This window comes from Gastrolobium bilobum, unplaced genomic scaffold (genome assembly GCF_033153095.1).
Source record: "Gastrolobium bilobum isolate Gb01-03AN ecotype WA unplaced genomic scaffold, APGP_CSIRO_Gbil_v1 utg4445, whole genome shotgun sequence".
NCBI classification, from domain to species: domain Eukaryota; kingdom Viridiplantae; phylum Streptophyta; class Magnoliopsida; order Fabales; family Fabaceae; genus Gastrolobium; species Gastrolobium bilobum.
The window spans coordinates 12,040-30,834 of NW_026895940.1; the positions used below are offsets into that span (position 1 = coordinate 12,040).

General features: G+C 39.7%; 1 long non-coding RNA gene across 1 annotated transcript; it reads left to right on the forward strand.

Annotated features, from left to right (window-relative positions):
* The first annotated feature begins 1,663 nt into the window (after positions 1–1,663).
* On the forward strand, positions 1,664–18,522 carry LOC133296892 (uncharacterized). The gene is made up of 3 exons (XR_009749570.1): positions 1,664–2,189; positions 3,469–3,530; positions 18,230–18,522. It is a non-coding gene; the product is annotated as an uncharacterized LOC133296892 (long non-coding RNA).
* Positions 18,523–18,795: the final 273 nt, after the last annotated feature.

Here is an 18,795-nt window from a genome sequence, read left to right on the forward strand (position 1 = left end):
CGGGGGCCACTTCGTCCACTTTAAGGTTCTATGTTGAGTACCTGTTGGAGTCAAGAGAGCCATAGGAATATGGAAACTTGTGAGCCATCTAGTCCATTAGCTGAGGAATCAGAGTTGGCAGATAAGAAACTGGGGCAAAGCCAAAAAGTGTTAAGTCTTGAGCAGAGAAAATAATTATTTAAGAATGGAGCAGTGAATCTGTTCCTTCTGTTAAACTGTTTTAAAACCATCCACCATATTGTCTCTTTATTATAGTTATTATTGTTTTTAGTATTTTTACTTTATTCAATCTGGTATCTATCAAACTCCAATGATTTTTATCTCACCTTCTTCTAAACAAGAAGGATCACATATATAACACAGCGAGCAATTGTTTGCCATCAGACTGAACTTACTGTTCCTAAGGAACGTTGTCAAGAAAGTAGGGAACGTTTGACCAGACAGTTCATTCACTAACTTTTCTTCTCATTTTCATTCTTTATAAAACAGTATAAGACAATATTTAGAGTTCTATCCTCGTGCGAATGATAACTTGGGCCTTAATACACCCATTATTACTTGATGCGTGCACTTGCGCACTTGGGTTGGAAGTAAGGGAACGAATATGTGTTCTATAGCCAATTTAGAACAAAGGAACGTCCCCCATCAGAACTTATATTTTTCCACCATCAGCAAACTACCCAACAATGATCTCATCACAGATACTCAAGAGGTACCTATTCTATTCCAAGGGGTTTATCTAGTTTATTTGAAACAATTATATCGAGACAATATATGAAACATGATAAAGAGTGCTTACGATTTATTTGCGACAATATAAAAGGTACACATATGTCCTAATCTAATCAAAAGATTGTCTCTGGGACATCCATGTACTAACAAGGAGGACCTCCACCACCTCCTCCATCGCCAGTTACACCACATGCGCAGCAGCAGGCTGCACGTGTTGTTGGTCCCGTACATATTTTTGAGCCTGTCGTGCTAGGACAGGAAGGGTGTAACATCCCGTCTAATTAGGAAACTATTTAAATTGCGTTTAGGAATGTGGCAGAGTACTTGCCTTCGGATTATATAACTGAATTGCTTTAGGATGGAGTTAAATTAAATTAAGGAAAATTTTTGGTTGACCATGGAAGGTGAGTACCTATTTTGGGCATGTGAAATTCTAGTTATAAGTATAGGAATAAATTAATTATAGCATATAGAAAGTATGATACTACTTAGTATTATATGGGTACTTACTAAAAGTATGTGAGTAATTTTATTACAAAGAATAAACCTTTAGTAAATAATTTGAGGATACATAAAAATTTATAAGGCATGGGTCAATTCCTAAATGAGAGAACAATTGGACTTGTATATTTTGAACTCATTTTCCCATTAAGGGCCTCGGCCCAAGGGCTATTGAAAGGGGCTCGTAATCATCTCAATTTTTCCTAACTTAGATGACCCTTACTTATTATAAGAAATCTACATGGTAGTTGGTGATTGGCCCAGAATCAACCAAATGGCAACATCTACCCATCTCAATTCTCCACCACTAGTGCGCCTAGGGTGAGTGGGGAATTCTGATTTGTTTTTTTTATCTTATCTAAATCCAAGCAGCCTTGTTTTACAATTGGCCAATAAGGAAGGAGTATTCAGTTTTGCATGTAACGCTACTGGCCAAGAATCTCACTTTCTTATTTTCTCTGTTGTGCGCACCATTGGGGGGAAGATACCAAAGTCTAAGATTTGTTTTCCTTGCTGAACTTTTGTACAGATTGTGAGCTAACTGTATCACTCTTTCCTTCTCCTCATGCGCTGTGAAAAGAAGCCTCAAGGCTGACTGCTAACCTTCCTATTCAGAATCACCATTTTTCCTTCCATTTACCGCTCCACAAACCGTGAGCTTTCCCTAAGAGAGAACTCAACATCAAAACTTCTGTTCCCTTCCCTGTCTTACTCGACCAAGCTGCAACCAGAGGAGACTTTGTGCCCTCCATTTTCTTGATTCGCTGTTACTCTCTTCGTTTAGAAGGGGACCTCCTTGCTGGCAGATTGGGAATCCAAATTCTGCTCATGACCTCACTGCCCCTCTTGGGTTCGGCTGAAGACCCTCACTCGTGGAGATAAACTCGACCTCTTGGGACGTTGGAAGGCATAGGATGGCGTTGTCAAATTTGGGGTTGTGGGGTGTATACGATAAGGTACCAACAAAAGACTGTTACATTACTCCTTATTTCGGTTTGCATGTAGGATTTAGGAGGAGTAGTTTATTGTCTCATCTGCCCTTGTTTCTGCTCCTTGGACCGTACACTGAACCAAAGTATGCAAGTATTAATAGCAAAGTGTCATGAATAGGGACTCATCTAAAGTTTAGGAGCTGCCTCTTTGAAATAGACAAAACACCTAACCGTGCATGTGTAGGAAAACTGAAGACAGTGGGCTAAAATATTAATCTTTAATGCCTTAATGTTGTGAGCAGAATTTTGGTAAAAGGAAAAATAATAAGCAACCATGTGATGTCTAAAACCGAATGTGTGTGTGTGTGTTGTGAATCCTAGAAAATCCTTAGTTGTTAGCAATTAGGGGGATTGAGTATGTAAATAAAATACTGAACCTGTTGGAGTACTTTCCCTTGGGATTTCGTTGTTACCTGTTACTAAATTTGCAGAATGTAATTTTGGTGTATGCATGTTTTAAGAAGTGATTTTGGGGCCTGGAACGTAGCAGAAATGGTAGGACTGTTTATAGATTAATGTTTTGTTTAACTTGCATATGATAAATAAACTATAGAGACTGCATGCTGTGTGCTTCAATGACACCCTCTAAACCTTGTCAACATGGATATTTATATTATAAATGAGTGACACCTAATTAGTGAGCAGAACCGAACATGTATGCTAATTAAATCTTGGATTTTAATTGTTGTTGACAAATTGATTAAGCAGAGTGAAGTCAGAAAATTAATTAGGCCTAGCATATGTTTTGATGAACGGTCACAGCTTGTTTTTGGGTTTCCCCTAGTACACCTTAGGACTTGTAGAAAGGGTAGAGGAATGTCTAATTAGGAATTCTTAATTATTAGCCAAAGCCGAAATTGTATGCTTAAGAAGTGGTAAATTTTGTTAACGATTGGTAAAGCCAAACCAAGTCAGAAATTGAATCTAAGTGAGAAAGCATGTTAAAACCGAATTCACATGCATGTGTAAGTAATTTGGATTTTCTTTCAATTAAGGACAACTAGTAAATTAACTCTATGGCAGAAAATGTGTTTATTATATGAACTTGAAAAACCGAATTGGTATGTGTTGGGGACTCAGGATTTTGCTATAGAAATATGTTATTAATTAATGGGAAGGCAGAAATTGGTGATCACAAGAAGCATGATAAATCAAATGAAACGCAAGAATAAAAAGGCATGGGAATTTCTTATAAATAAGAGATATTAGGAATAAAACTCTGACTTATTGTACCATTGATTAGGTGCGCATAATTATTAAAGTGTGGGCTGGTTTTGGTGCCGTTGATTATTGCGTGGACACAAGGTAAGTGTTTGGTGGTATTACCTAATGTGACTATTAGCTAGTGTATAGAATTGTGAATTATTGCTCACATGTGCCTTGGATTAATGTGCTGTTATATGCTATATATATATATATATATATATATATATATATATATATGCTGCCTATGAATGTGACAAGATGGAAAATCATGAAAGAGAAGTAATTGTGATGTGGCAGCTTGGTACGGAAAGTACAAGAAAGATATGCTATTATGATGATGATCTAGTCATGCATATACATCTCATAATTCATTTGTTTCTTGTTTGTGTGTGAAGCATATCATGGCATACATGCACGAATTTCATGCTATTCATGGACTAGGATATTTATATAAATATGCATACGATTGAGCACGCATCATATAGGCATCCCTTCGGTACCAGGGTATGGGACACTTGGCTTCCGTCCGCATAGGTCCACAGTTGGAATTCACCAAAGTTGGAGCCATTATGGAATATCCACTGTGATGGTGCGCGCACGACGGTGCTATGAGTGCAATGATGGCGTTATATACGCACTAAGATGACTATGATGAATATACATGACCATGGCGTTATCTACGCAATAAGATGATGATGATTAACAGCTGTATGGAATTTTAAATGTTAATGCGACTGCTTTATAATTTTGTGCCTAGTATAACACTGTTGCATTATTGGTTTGGCTATCACACTACTGGGATTTTTCTCACCCCTCTGGGGCTGCTATTTTTACAAAATGGCAGGAGGAAAGAAGAGCATATGAGGACCTGATTATATGAAGTTTTACTGTAATTGCTGTTGTTTGAACTTGCTGCTGTCACTGTTTTACTTAATGGATGACTTTACTATTTTGAGAAGTTTGGATTACTGTTGCCACTATGATTTTACTGTTGTTTTGAGACTTTTATGATCAGTTAGTGCTTTGAGTAAAATTCTGAAAACGTTTTGCGAAAACTATTTCTTAAGGTTTTGAATGCAGTTTTATAAACCGTTTTGTGAGCACTTTGCAAGTTATATTTAGTGGGGCTACAGACCTCCGAATGAGGTATAATTCATATGTACGTAAAGCCCCAGTTGTGTAATTTCAGATTATATAAAGATTATGTTCAATGCTTGTAATTCTGAATTATTATGATTTTTACAAGTCAGGAGGTTTTGGAAAAAATACAACGAATTTTCGAGTACCTTACGAGTTCTGTTTCGTGGGGCTATTCACCTCCGATTCGCGTATAATTTATATGTACACGAAGCCCCAGATGTCTAGTTTCTATATTACAAAGAATATTTTTGTGGATCGTTGAACTAGATTTTATACGAATTTTTCAAGACAGCAACGTCTGCCAGGAAATTTAATATTTTCAACAAATCAAGAAATTTGGAAAAGTGCACTCTGATTTTTGTAAGTGGCTCGATTTCAATTATAAGTTTTAATTAGCAACATCTAAATGATTTTTCAGTATCAAAGTAATGATGTCAAAAAACTCTAATTCCGCTTAGCAAACAACTCTCTTGGATGCATACAAGGGAGGGTGTTACAAAGGGTATGCTGAACGCTTTCAGGAAGCAGCATTCCCCAACTCACTACAAAGGTGGAAGAGACCCCATAGTAGCATTGAAGTGGCTCTAGGAAATGGAGCGCATTTTTCAGGTCATGGAATGCGATGTCGAGACGAAGCTTTTGTATGCTATGTACATGTTACAAAGAAATGCAGCAAACTGGTGGAGCAATGTCAGGCACCCATTGGAGTGCCAAGGTTATGCTATTACTTGACCGTTATTTGAGAGGCATTTTCTGCATAAGTACTTCCCTGAAGAAGCTAGGGAAAAGAAGAAGAGTAAGTTTGAAGACCTCCGGCAGGGAGGCATGACTGTGGATGAATATCTGAGCCAGTTTAACCGCTTGGCAAAATATTCTTGTTACGGTAGAGCTCCCCTCACTCCAGAAGACAAGGCCTTTCGATTCAAGAAGGGCCTCAATGATATGATAGCAGAGAAGCTGGCTGGTCATTGTGGAGCTGATCAAGCAGTGCCAGAATATTCAGGAGTACTATCATACTAGGGGAAAGAAAGCAGCAGGAAAGAGCTTAAATGGGAGGACTACGCCCTGGAAGGGTAAGGGCAAAAGTTTGCAAGCAGAATATAACACCAAGTTTAAGAAGACTCTCTTCGTAAAGAATGGAAGCAGCATGTCTGGTACAAGGAAGATCCCTACTTGTGCCAAGTGTGGGAAGATACATACAGGTGTTTGTAGACTGGGGCAGAATGTTTGCTTCAGTTGTGGTCAGGCAAGACATTATTCCAGAGAGTGCCCCAAGAAGACGGAGCAAGTTGCAGCTATTCAGGCGATCCTGATTCAGTCTGTGCCTACTCAGAGAGCCATAGAAGAGCCTATGGTGCCCACTAGTTCCAGGGTATATCCAGTGACACAGCAGGAGGCATAGAGGTCTCCAAACCTTATTAGAGGTACTATTCTTATCAAAGGATATGCGTTTGATGCCATGTTTGATTCCGGAGCTACCCACTCAATCATATCGGAATTTGTTGCTAATGGATTACATTTACCCATTCTTGAGTTCACACCTCCCATGGTAGTGAAGACTGCCACCGGAGACATTGTTTCTACTTCTTTGAAGTGCAAAGAAGTCAGATTCATATATGAGCAAGAAGAGTATATGGAGGATTTGATTGTGCTTGAGGGCAGGAATCTACATATTATATTGGGTATGGATTGGCTAGTTCGGTATGGTGTGATGCTCGACTGTTGTAGCAGGAGGATTTTCTTTTCTGCAAATGGAGAGAAGCCGGACAATTTGTACTTGACGGCACCGCAGTTAAATAAGGCTCTAGATGAGGGAGATGCAGGATACATTATCCTGTGAGGACTCGTAGGAGACTCCAATGAACCTACTGCTAATATTTCGGTTGTGTGCGAGTCTGAAGATGTATTTTCGAAAGAAATTCCCCATTTTCCACCTGAGAGGGAGATTGAATTATCCATCGACTTAGTACCTGGTGTGGGGCCTATCTCATTGGCTTCATACAGGATGTCACCAGTGGAGCTAGCAGAGCTAAAGAAACAATTAGAAGAATTATCCCGTAAGAACTTTATCAGATCGAGTGTATCTCCTTGAGGTGCACCGGTGATCTTTGTGAAGAAGAAGGATGGGACTATGAGATTGCGCACTGATTATCGACAGTTGAACAAGGTGACAGTAAAGAACAAGTATCCTCTACCACGCATTGATGATTTGTTGGATCAACCCAGAGGTGCTTCTATGTTTTCGAAGATTGATCTTCGTTCCGGATATCACCAGATCCGGGTAAAGGCCGAGGATATTCTGAAGACGGCTTTCCGATCCAGATATGGGCACTATGAGTATCTAGTGATCCCATTTGGGCTTACTAATGCCTCGGCCGTGTTCATGAGTTATATGAACCAGATTTTCAAACCACATTTAGATCAATTTGTTGTGGTATTCATTGATGATATTTTGATCTACTCTAAGAGTAAGGAAGAACATGCAGAGCATTTGAAGATAATCCTACAGATTTTAAGGGAGCATCAGTTATATGCTAAACCATCCAAGTGTGAATTCTGGTTGCATGAGATATAGTTTCTTGGACACGTCATTTCATCTGCAGGAGTGGCTGTTGATCCGAGTAAAATAGAAGCGATGTTGGATTGGGAGAGACCCAAGAATGTTACTGAAATCCAAAGTTTTCTGGGTTTAGCCGGATACTACAGGCGGTTTATCAATGGATTCTCCAGAATCGCCTTGTCGTTGACTAGGTTGACCCGAAAGAGGGTGCCATTTGCTTGGACCCTTGGGTGTGATATGAGCTTTCAAGAATTGAAAGACAAGTTGACTACCGCACCGATTTTGATTCTTCCTGTTCCGAAAAAGAGATTTGAGATTTATTGTGATGCATCCAAGTGTGGATTAGGGTGCGTGTTGATGCAGGAGCGAAAGGTAGTGTCCTATGCTTCTAGACAGTTGAGACCACATGAGGAGAACTACCCTACTTATGATCTTGAGTTAGCGGCTGTGGTTTTTGCATTGAAAATATGGAGACACTTCTTGTACGGTGCGACCTTCACAGTTTTTAGTGACCACAAGAGCTTGAAGTACCTATTTGATCAAAAGGAGCTTAATATGAGGCAAAGGAGATGGATGGAATTTCTGAAGGATTATGAGTTTGACCTTCAGTATCACCCGGGAAAGGAGAATGTTGTGGCTGATGCTTTGAGCAGAAAGACCACGAGTGTGGCTAGCATGATGATTGCAGAGTATGACCTAATTGAGGAGTTCAGGGATTTGAGAGTTTCCGTTACTCCACTTGAGACTTCATATTTCATGACTACGGTTGAAGTCCAAAACTCATTAATGGAAAAAGTTAAAGCGGCCCAAGTGCTTGATGAAGGGATCCAAATGATGAAAGAGCATGATTTTGTGTTTACTGATGCTTCTAATGTGAAATACTACAAAGATCGATTCATTGTTCCAAAGGGGCCAATGGTAGAAGAAGTGTTGACAGAGGGCCATATGGTAAGTACATCATCCACCCAGGTGCAACCAAGATGTATCAAGATTTGAAGCGGAATTTTTGGTGGTCTGGGATGAAGAAAGACATTGCCCAGTTTGTGAACAAGTGCCTTATTTGTCAGAAGGTAAAAATTGAGCATCAGAAGCCTTCTGGCTTGTTACAGCCATTAGATATTCCAGAGTGGAAGTGGATGAGTATATCCTTGGACTTTGTTGTTGGATTACTAAGAAGCCAGGCTGGATTTGATTCCATATGGGTTGTGGTTGATAGGTTGACTGAATTCGCCCATTTCATTCCAGTCAAGATGAATTTCTCCACAGAGCAGCTAGCCACACTATATGTCAGAGAGATTGTGAAGCTTCATGGCATTCCCGAAAGCATAGTCAGTGATCGAGATCCGAAGTTTACTTCACGCTTCTAGGAAGCATTGCATGTGGCCTTTGGTACTCAATTGAGATTGAGTACTGCATATCACCCGCAAACAGATGGTCAGACCGAGAGGACCATTCAGACACTAGAGGACATGTTGAGAGCATGTGTGTTAGAGCAGGATAATGCTTGGGACAAGTACCTGCCACTGGTTGAGTTCTCCTACAACAATAGTTATCATGCCAGTTTGGGCATGGCTCCTTATGAGGCCTTGTACGGCCGTAGGTGTAGAGCACCTACTTGTTGGACGGAGGTTGGAGAGAGACAGTTAATGGAGCCAGACTTGGTCCAAGAGACCACAGAGCATATTGGGATGATCAGAGATAGGCTGAAGAAAGCCCAAAGCCGTCAGAAGAGTTACTACGATGCCAAGCACAGACCCCTTGAGTTCTCTGAAGGGGATCATGTATTCATTCGATTATCACCCACTACAGGTGTTGGGCGTGCCTTGGGAGTGAGGGAGTTGAGTCCACGGTTCATTGGGCCCTACCAGATAATCAAGAGGGTCGGACCGGTGGCGTATCAACTTGTTCTACCTCCCAACTTGGCAAATCTGCATGACGTCTTCGATGTGAGTCAGCTCCGCAAATATAAATCTAATGATTCACACATTGTACAGCCTGATGACATAGAGGTTAAGAAGGATTTGAAGTTCGTTGTTAGACCTTCTAAGGTCCTTGCTCGAGATGGGAAACAGCTTCGAAATAGAGTCATTCCAATGATCAAGATTCAATGGGAAGGATTGGCACCTAAGGATGCCACATGGGAGCGAGAGGATGATATTCTCCAGCGATATCCCAAGTTTGATATCAGGTATGATCCGATTTTGAGGACAAAATCTTTTTAAAAGGTGTGGTGAATATAATAACCCTAATTATGTAATTTTTAAATTAGAGGGTTATAATGAGGACCTTATGGTCATAAATGGAATGAGGATGAAATTCTATGAATTTTGATACCCATATTGAGGGTATTATGCACAGATGAATTTTCATCTATTAAATTTGCTGCTGACGTAATAACAGTCAGTAGAATAGCTAAAAGTTAGAAACTTATAATTAGAGAGCTAATCTAATGATATAAACATTATGAATGAGGTTAAGATATGATTTGATGAAGATTGATACCCATATTGGGGTATTTTTGAAAAGTCACTTCTGCCGGGTATTTTGTACTATTGTAGCAGCAGCCGGTAGAATCCCGAAACAGGAAAAAGATGAGAAAATGGAAATAAAGACCAATATATGCCTAACAAGTCATAATTAGACCAAAATGTTAAAGTTAAGAAGATTATGAAATTCAGGTACAGCTAAGAACACCGGTAAAAAATTAATATTAAGTACTTAAAGTTAGAGTCTTGGAGGTTTTCGGGTAAAAAATTTGATGACGGATCAGTTAAAAATTACACCGGGTATCACTAAAGGACGAATGTCACTTAAGTAACATGGCACCCCCACATTAGGGTACTACCTTCCCCTTAGCTTACCAAAAACCAGCGCCCCTCACCTCCCTCTCTCTCTAAATTTCAAATTTTAAAAACTCTCTCACTTCTCTCTAAGATCCCATCACCTAAACCTCTCCAAAACACAAAACCTCCTTCATCAAAGTTGTTCCTCTCACTCTCCTCTTCACCACCATACCATTTTTATGGTGTGGAGCCAAAATTTCGTAGCCTTAGCTTCTTGGACAGCCATGGTTTGGTGAAGAAAGATGGCCATGGAATTGTGTTTTTAAACTCTCTTGAAGAACCATACTCGTTCACTTAGTTCCTTTGATTTTGGGTAAGTTCTCTTGATTTTTTTCATGAAAAACCTCATATTTTCTTCTTGTGTTCTTGAGCTCTAACTCATGAGCATGTTCATAAAGGTTTGTTCTTGGAAGGAGGGTTCTTGGTGGAAAAATGTGGAGCCTTGAGCTAAAGAAGGAACCTTGAAGATGTAAGCTTCCATGGAGCAAAATAACTCAAAAGTCTTCCCTTTTATGCCTTATGTTCCACGGTTTTGATGTGTCATGAAGGAATATTGTTTAAAAAAAATGAAGGAATATTGTTTAAAAAAAAATAATGTCATGGTTTGATGATGATTCTTAAGTGTGTGTGTGTGTGTGTGTGTGTGTGTGTGTGTGTGTGTGTGTGTGTGTGTGTGTAGAACCATGGAATGATGGATTGGATGACTAAAGGTGCCACCTTTGGACCTTTGAGTAATGTTCATGTAAAAAGATGATTATGAACCCTAAAATGGACCATGAACATTTCAACCATATCATGTAAGGATAGGGTTTGATGACAAAAAAATGTGATTAAGTTGTTAAGTGTGGAAAAATGATTAGAAAGATTAACTGAGTGGGTTAACTCTAAGTAAAACTCACTAATCATGATTAATAATAGCTAAAAACCCTAATTAAAATAGCTCATCAAATCTTCCCCATAAAGTATTAAGGGTTTAATTATGTTAAAATTAAGGAGATGATGAATTAGGGGATTAATTAAGGGTAGGGATTAATTAACAAAAGTAATTAAGGATTTAACTCTAAAATTGAACTAAAGTAGGGTTTAGGTACACTAATTAAGTAATTAGTAAAATTTAAGTATCATGACATAATGGGACTACGGAGATTTCATAATGTGACTTAAAAATAGAAAAATCCAAGAATTAAGGTGAATTAGGATTTATAATCAAAAGTAATTAAGGTTTGTTAAGTAAACACATTTAAGGCTAAGTAACCAGTTTTTAGGAGAAATTGGGGAGAGCATATCTCCCTCCACAGAGGTCATATAGGGATGTTCCTTATATCAAATTGAAGCTTGATATGTTAGCTATGTGGTGTCAAAATTTGGTATCAATTAAAGACGTATTCAATTCTGTATATTTGTTTGAGTGAGGACTGCACTGGGAGGTCATGTGCAGGGACTGTACATGGCTGCAACTTCCATGAATTGTTTCTCCCTCTGTACTTACTAAAATTAGGCTCATAATATGTCAAATTAAAGATAAAGGTGTCTAGTTGTCTAAATACAAATTTGAGAGCAATTGGTTTAGTATATTTTCCATGATTGTAGAAATGGTAAAGGATGTTTAGGGCCCTGTTCGGAGTTGGCAAACAGCTTTACTTGTCCAATTTCAAATGGTGATAACCGGAGCTAGGAAACTCTGAATGAGGCATGTGATACCTTGTTGGAAAGGTAATTGAGTCTAGATTAACATACTAAAAGATGATAATTTTATAACAAGTGAGTTGCGTTCAGTGACTAGAAAACAAAAGCATGTACAGTTTTGGGAAAACCGTAAAAGTGATATTTAAGCTAAGTGGGCTTAGGGGAACCCTTAGTAAATTATAATAATCATAAATATGGCTTCAATGAGTTAAATTAATCTAAGTTACCTAAGTGAGCCTTGCATGTGATTCTAAGTTATGTAATTAATTGAAGATTTAGGTAGATTGTAATAATGCACTAAAATACGTAATTATGTAATAATTGGCCTTAATATACCCATTATTACTTGATGCGTGCACTTGCGCACTTTGGTTGGAAGTAGGGGAACAAATCTGTTTTCTGTTGCTAATATAGAACAGAGGAACGTCCCCCATCAGAACTTATATTTTTCCACCATCAGCAAACCACCCAACAAGTTTTTGGCGCCGTTGCTGGGGATAGAAACACTAAATTTTATTTTTATTACTGTTTTTAGTACAACATACTCTTTATATTTCATTTTCATTTTCTTGTTACTGAATTTGCTGTATATAGAACTTGTGTTTATGGTTTATGAGTGAAGAGTCTGAAACAAACTCTGACCACTCCATTGAAATACCTGAGTTTCTCTTTGATCCTGAGCCAAAACATACCCTTCACAGAAGAAGAAGAAACCTCAGGGAAAATATTTTTGAAAATATGGCTGATCACAATAATAATGAAGAAATTCCTCCTGAACAAAATTTCAGGAATTTGGCTGCTCCTTCCAGGAACAGACCAGATAGGGGAGTAATCCTCCCTCCTGTAGCACCTAATTTTGAACTTAAACCTATCATGTTTCACATGATTAGGGAAGCTGGAGTCTTCAATTGACTCCCTACAGAAGATCCTTACACACACCTCATAACCTTTCAAGATATCTGTGATAATTTTAAAGCTGAGGGTGTGACAGAGGAAAGCATGAGAATGAGGTTGTTCCCTCACTCCTTGGGCTTAAAAGCAAAAACATGGATGAAAACTCTCACCCCTAGATCAATACACTCATGGGAGGAACTCTCTAACAAGTTCATAGAGAGATTTCTCCCTATGTCTCGACAAGCTGATGTAAGAGCAGAAATCTCTAACTTCAGGATGTTTTATGGAGAAAATCTCTATGAAGCGTGGGAGAGATACAAGGACATCATCAGAAAATATACAAACCATGGGATAGAGAGTTAGGGAGTATTACAATCTTTTTATAAGGGACTTGACCATACTTCTCAGTCACATTTAGATTTTGCTGCAAAAGGAAATTTTTTTACAGGAACGCTTGAATCCAGATATGAAATTGTAGAAGGCACTGCTGAAAGATGTCTCCAGTGGCCAATAGACAGGGTGAGCCCATTAAGGAAGCCTGGCATGCTATAACTAGACAAACAAACTGCCATGAAAGCCTGGCTAGCCTCACTCATAAATGAGGTGAAGAACCTGAAAGATGATCAAGAAGCATCAAGGATGAAAGTCTTACAACTCACAGCAACTGAAAGTGAACCATGTTCAGCCTGTGGTGACCTGCATGACTCAACAGAATGCCCATCTACTGCATTGGTGTGTTATGCAGAAAACTTTGGCAACAGGAACTTCACTAGAGACAATCAACAAGCAGGACGCAACACCAATTCAAATCCTGGAGGAACTATCACCAAAGATCAGAACCATAATCCCCAATGGAGGCCACCCATGAACCACAGACCATTCAACACTCAGCAGCAGTGCCAGCAAGGCAGCAACAGTGGAACGTTTGAACAACAAAGGAGAAACAATTATGTTCCGTTCCACAGAGATGACCAACGCATCAACACCCTGGAAAACTATGTCAAGGAATATGTCACCAGGAATGATGCAGTGGTCAGGAACATTGAGCCTCATCTCGGACAGATTGCTGCCAGTCTCAAAACCAGAACACCAGGATCACTACCAGGGGACACTGAAGTTCCCTCAGCCACTTCTGAATCTAACTGAAAGGTAAGTATCATGTCTAGCTAAAGACATTAAACTAAGCGCTGACTGGGAGGCAACCCAGTGGATACCTTTGCCCTTTGACAAAGAGCAAAGTTTTGGGGTGGTTACTCTTAACCATACAGCTCCCAAAAGGAGGGAACGTCTGATGTTCCACTCCAATGTCCAAATAAGGTACGTTCCGTTCTAGGAACGTAGTTTTGGGGTGGTTCACTAACCACACAATCCGAAGTTAAAAAAAATTAAAATTTCTTATATATATTTCAAAATTGTTATAAATAGTAGTAAATAAGTAAGTAGTTATGCTTTACGTTCTCTTTTCTCATTATTAGGATAGATTTATATTCAAGTAATTAGCATCTCGATTGCATTTTTATTATTTATTTAAGAAAAGACAAAGGGAACGTTCCCTGGGTTAAGAGATAAAAGTGACTGGGACACCTGTCCCTGCTGAGTCACTCACAAGGTACGTAGCCATATCAAATTTGCACTTATTGCAAATCTTGAAAACATGCACTGAAAAAGCAACTGTCTCCTCCCCCATTAAGACAACGAAACTTCTTTTCCCTCTCTCCCACGTATTCTGACCTAAACCGTTCCATCTTCTCACACTCATCATCATCAGTTACAAACCATTAACTTCTGCCCACTCGTTCTGTAACGTCCCCATTCCACTACCCACTCCACCTCTTTTCCTTAACCTCCACGTCCCAAAAGACTCTCCATTTTCTCTCCTCCATTGTCTATTTAAACTCATCTCTTCCTTCCTTCAAGTTTTACTACTTCCATTTAACTCAGATTCTTTTGTCCTCCTTCTGCATTGTACCCTAACCTCCTTTCTGCTAAAGATGACCAAACTCTCAGTAACAGTGACTCATGTGGCCAGCCGTGGACAGGAACCTGAGCTCACTGAACCCACCATCCATCTGTACCCAGAAAGAAATATATCCCTGCAGGAGGACAAAATTGTTCTACCTCCATTCGTAAGGAAAGCCTTGATCAGGCTCCAGTGGCTTCGTTTTGCCACTGATGAAAGAGAGATGAATGTCTCCATGGTGAGAGAGTTTCTCTACCAGACAAGGAGGCTGCCTCTAGATGACTCCACTGATGTGGTCATAGTGAGGGGAAAGCAAGTGTCATTCTCCCTCACTGCTATCAAGGAGGTACTCTACTTGCCCACCATTCCCAACTGTCCATATCAAGAGTATATAGACAGCAAAGAAGTCTCCACATTTATGGGGGACCTGCTGGAAACAATAGCCATAAAAAACCCCACCTACACCAAAGGTGCCCTCTGCAAGGGAAGCATGAGGGACGAAGCCAGACTTTGGGCATTATTTGCCAATTCCAACCTCACTTCATCCACCCATGAGACCATTGCCAAGTGGGAACTCCAAGTTCAAATCTACTGCATCATGAAGAACACTCATTTTGATGTAGTATCCCTCATTTATGGCAGCTTGAAGAGGGAGATGAGAAGGACCACTGTCTGCCTCCCCTGCCTAATTACAAAGCTTTATTTGAGAGCTGGTGTAGAGGCCCACAAGGACGACAAAACAAGGGTGGCATCTGTCATTAATGGCAAGACCTGGAGCAATCTAAGGAGCACTTACATTGATACCACTCAGCCAATTCCTGAAGACCTCAGACGCATTGCCACCAGTGATGATGATGAGGAAGTCCCTGTGGCCCCTCAGAAGAAAACCTCCAAAACCACTCCTTCAAAATCCACCACTTCTGCCCACATACCAGCAAGAAGAACTGTTCCCCCTCCCACCAAGGATACCCCTGTTGCTACTAAAGGCAAACAGGGCAAGAAGAAATCCCCTGCCAAAGCTCTCCCAAGAAAGGGGGAACGTTCCAGTCAAAGGCTGAAGAGAGTCTTCAATAGCAAAAGGCCAGAGGGAGCATCCTCTGAAAAGCCCATCACCCTCTCTGATAAAGAGGAAGAGAGTGATGACAATGAGCCTTTAGCAAAAAGGCTAAAGGCTGGGAGAACGTCAGCATCTAAACCAGCTGCTAAGGAGACGTCCCCAAGCAGTTCAGACACTACATTCTCTGACGTTCCACCCCCACCATCACCACCTCCTCACTCTTCACCATCTATCCCACAACCCTCTTCCAGGAAACAACAGGGAGATGGGAGAACAGAAAAAGAAGCAGCACCTGCTGCAGAAACACCAGTGGATGAGCAAGAATCTCAGCCACAAAAGAAAAATGACAGAGGAAAGGGGATTCTTTTGGAATCCCCTAAGAAAAAGAAAAAGCCATCAGGCCCCAGGCAAATTAATCTGGGAGGCCTTCTTTCTTATCCTCTCAACCGTCTTGACACTTCTGGGGACGAAGCTTTTGCCAAGGCTTTGGCAGAAGAAGAAGGTGTGGTAGTACCTGTTAGAGAAGGTTCTGCCAGGACATTCTCTAAAGAAAAAGGTTCTGTACTAAGTACCTGTTGGAGTCGAAGGAGCCATAGGAATATGAAAACTTGTGAGTCATCTAGTCCATGAGCTGAGGAATCAGAGTTGGCAGTTAAGAAACTGGGACAAAGCCAAAAAGTGCTAAGTTTTGAGCTGAGAAAATAACTATTTAAGAATGGAGCAGTGAATCTGTTCCTTCTGATAAACTGTTTTTAAAAACCATCCACCTTGTTGTCTCTTGATTATAGTTATTATTGTTTTGTTATTTTTACTTTATTCAATCTTGTATCTACTAATCTCCAATGATTATTATCACACCTTCTTTTAAACAGGAAGGATCACATGTATAACGCAGCAAGCAATTGTTTGCCATCAGACAGAACTTATTGTTCCTGAGAACGTTGTCAAGACAGTAGGGAACGTTTGACCAGACAGTTAAATCACTAACTTTTCTTATCATTTTCATTCTTTATAAAATAGTTTAAGACATAATTTAGAGTTCTATCCTCGTGGGAACGATAATCTGGGCCTTAATACACCCATTATTACTTGATGCATGCACTTGCACACTTGGGTTGGAATTAGGGGAACAAATCTATTTTCTTTTGCTAATATAGAACAGAGGAACGTCCTCCATCAGAACTTATATTTTTCCACCATCAGCAAACCACCCAACAGTCAGCCACCCTCTCTTCTACGTGGAATTTTCTGAGTTTTGTGTGCAGCAACCTTGCCACCTTCTCCTCTCCATTTTAGGTGAACCAAGTGAGCACCTTTCTTTCTTTCCTCTTCACCAAAACATTATAGCTTGGTGTGAGTGAGTCTTGTGAGGTTGTGGGTTGCTCTTGGCTGAGTGGTAGCCTTGTTTGGTGGTGTTTAGCTGTTGTCCACCTTGGTTGTGAGAGTGTTAGCCATTTCCTTAGTTGTGGGAGCTCCAATGAGTGATCTTTGGTGCAAAGAACCAACCTTTGATCACCTTATTCGTGTACCTTGTGAGACAGAACCTTGGAGCTGACTTGAGAGCTCCAAGAGCATCATTCTTTGCTGTTTTAAGCTTTGGGTAAGTTGTTGAACCTTTGATCATGAGTTTTAATTGCTTAAAGGTTGAGTCTTGGCATGTTAATGAGTTAAACAAGTAACCAACCTGTATTTGAACTTAAAAGAAAGTAAAAATGCATGCTTGGACGTTTTAATGGATTAAAAATCGAACCTTTGGTGTGATATCTCGCGAAATGCAGAAACTGCATTCTGTCGCGAAATATCCGGATATGATATCCGGATATGGGGTCTCGTGATATCCAATATGGATATCCGGATATGATATCCAAATATGCATATCCGAATATATGGGATATCCGGATATGGCCCCGACATATATCCGGATATTCTGGAAATTTCGAGACAGTGTTTGTAATGTTCATACAGAACTGTGTTTAGGGTTTGTGGACCCTAAATTGATTAAGTTGAACTTCTGTAATGAGTAATCTAAGTCAGAACCTAAGGGATTAAGGGCTTATGGCTTTGTGAGAAGCCTAAAGACATGAAATGTAAGAGGAAGACATTGTCTTTATGTCATATACTTGTTGTGTTTGAATATTGATATGATTATTGGTCCAAACAGATTGTGATTGTGCTGTTTGTGGACTTTGAGCTTGGTTGAACTTTTGGCTTGGATAGTTAGCTTGCAAGGTAAGCTTTCATGTCCTCGGTTTAACCATTGTTAGTTCCATCATGTCCTAGGAGGGATGGTTTATATGCATGATGTGTTTTCATGTATCTATTTATTGAAATGTTGTTGAGCTGTTAAGTGCAAATGCCTATGATATGTATGTGGTGTTCGCCTAGACGAGATGTGATCATGTAGGCAGGTACGGTATGGGCGCGTACTGTGTAGGTAATAGACGTATTCCTGCATTTTTCTGGCAGTAGATTAGTTATAACACACATGACATGATTATCTGCTGCATTGCACTGATTTGGAACTTATACTATTAAACTGCTTTTGGAACTTATATTGCACGTGTAAGTGAGCTTGGGGTGGAAGATCCTTGAGGACCCCTTGTCTTACTGAGATTTCTGTTTAGAAATCTCACCCCACGTTTGGGGCGCTTATTTCAGGTTCAGCTAATCCAGGGGTTGAGATCTCTAACGGCAGGAGGTCGGAGCTTAGTTGATTGATATATGCTGTATGTTGACATGACTGGATACTGGATGCTATTTATGTTTACTTTACTTTTGATGATTATTGAGTTGAGACGCTGTTGGGCTTTGTTGCCTTATTTGGTGAGCATGGGGTTTGTCCATGCCACATTGATGTTAGTATGTTGTAGTTGAGTTGTATGAACTTTCAAGATATTGTCTGGTCTACGTGTTGTAGTTCCGTGACTCGAGACATATTTATTATATATTTATGAGGTATTTTAGTTAGATGTTTTATTGCATTTTACATACAGGCTATGTTTTGAAAATGATTAAGTAATCAAGTTGGTAATGGATACTGACGTCATAATTGAAAAGAAAAAGATATTCCGCATTTTTAAATTAAGCGTAGCTTAATACGATGACATGTTAACAAACCGGGTATACACGGGGTGTTATATTTTATGGTATCAAAGCACTTTCTTGGAAAAAGGCCTGTATGTATTGCAATAACTTAGGATGTTTTGTTGTGTCTTGTCTTGTGT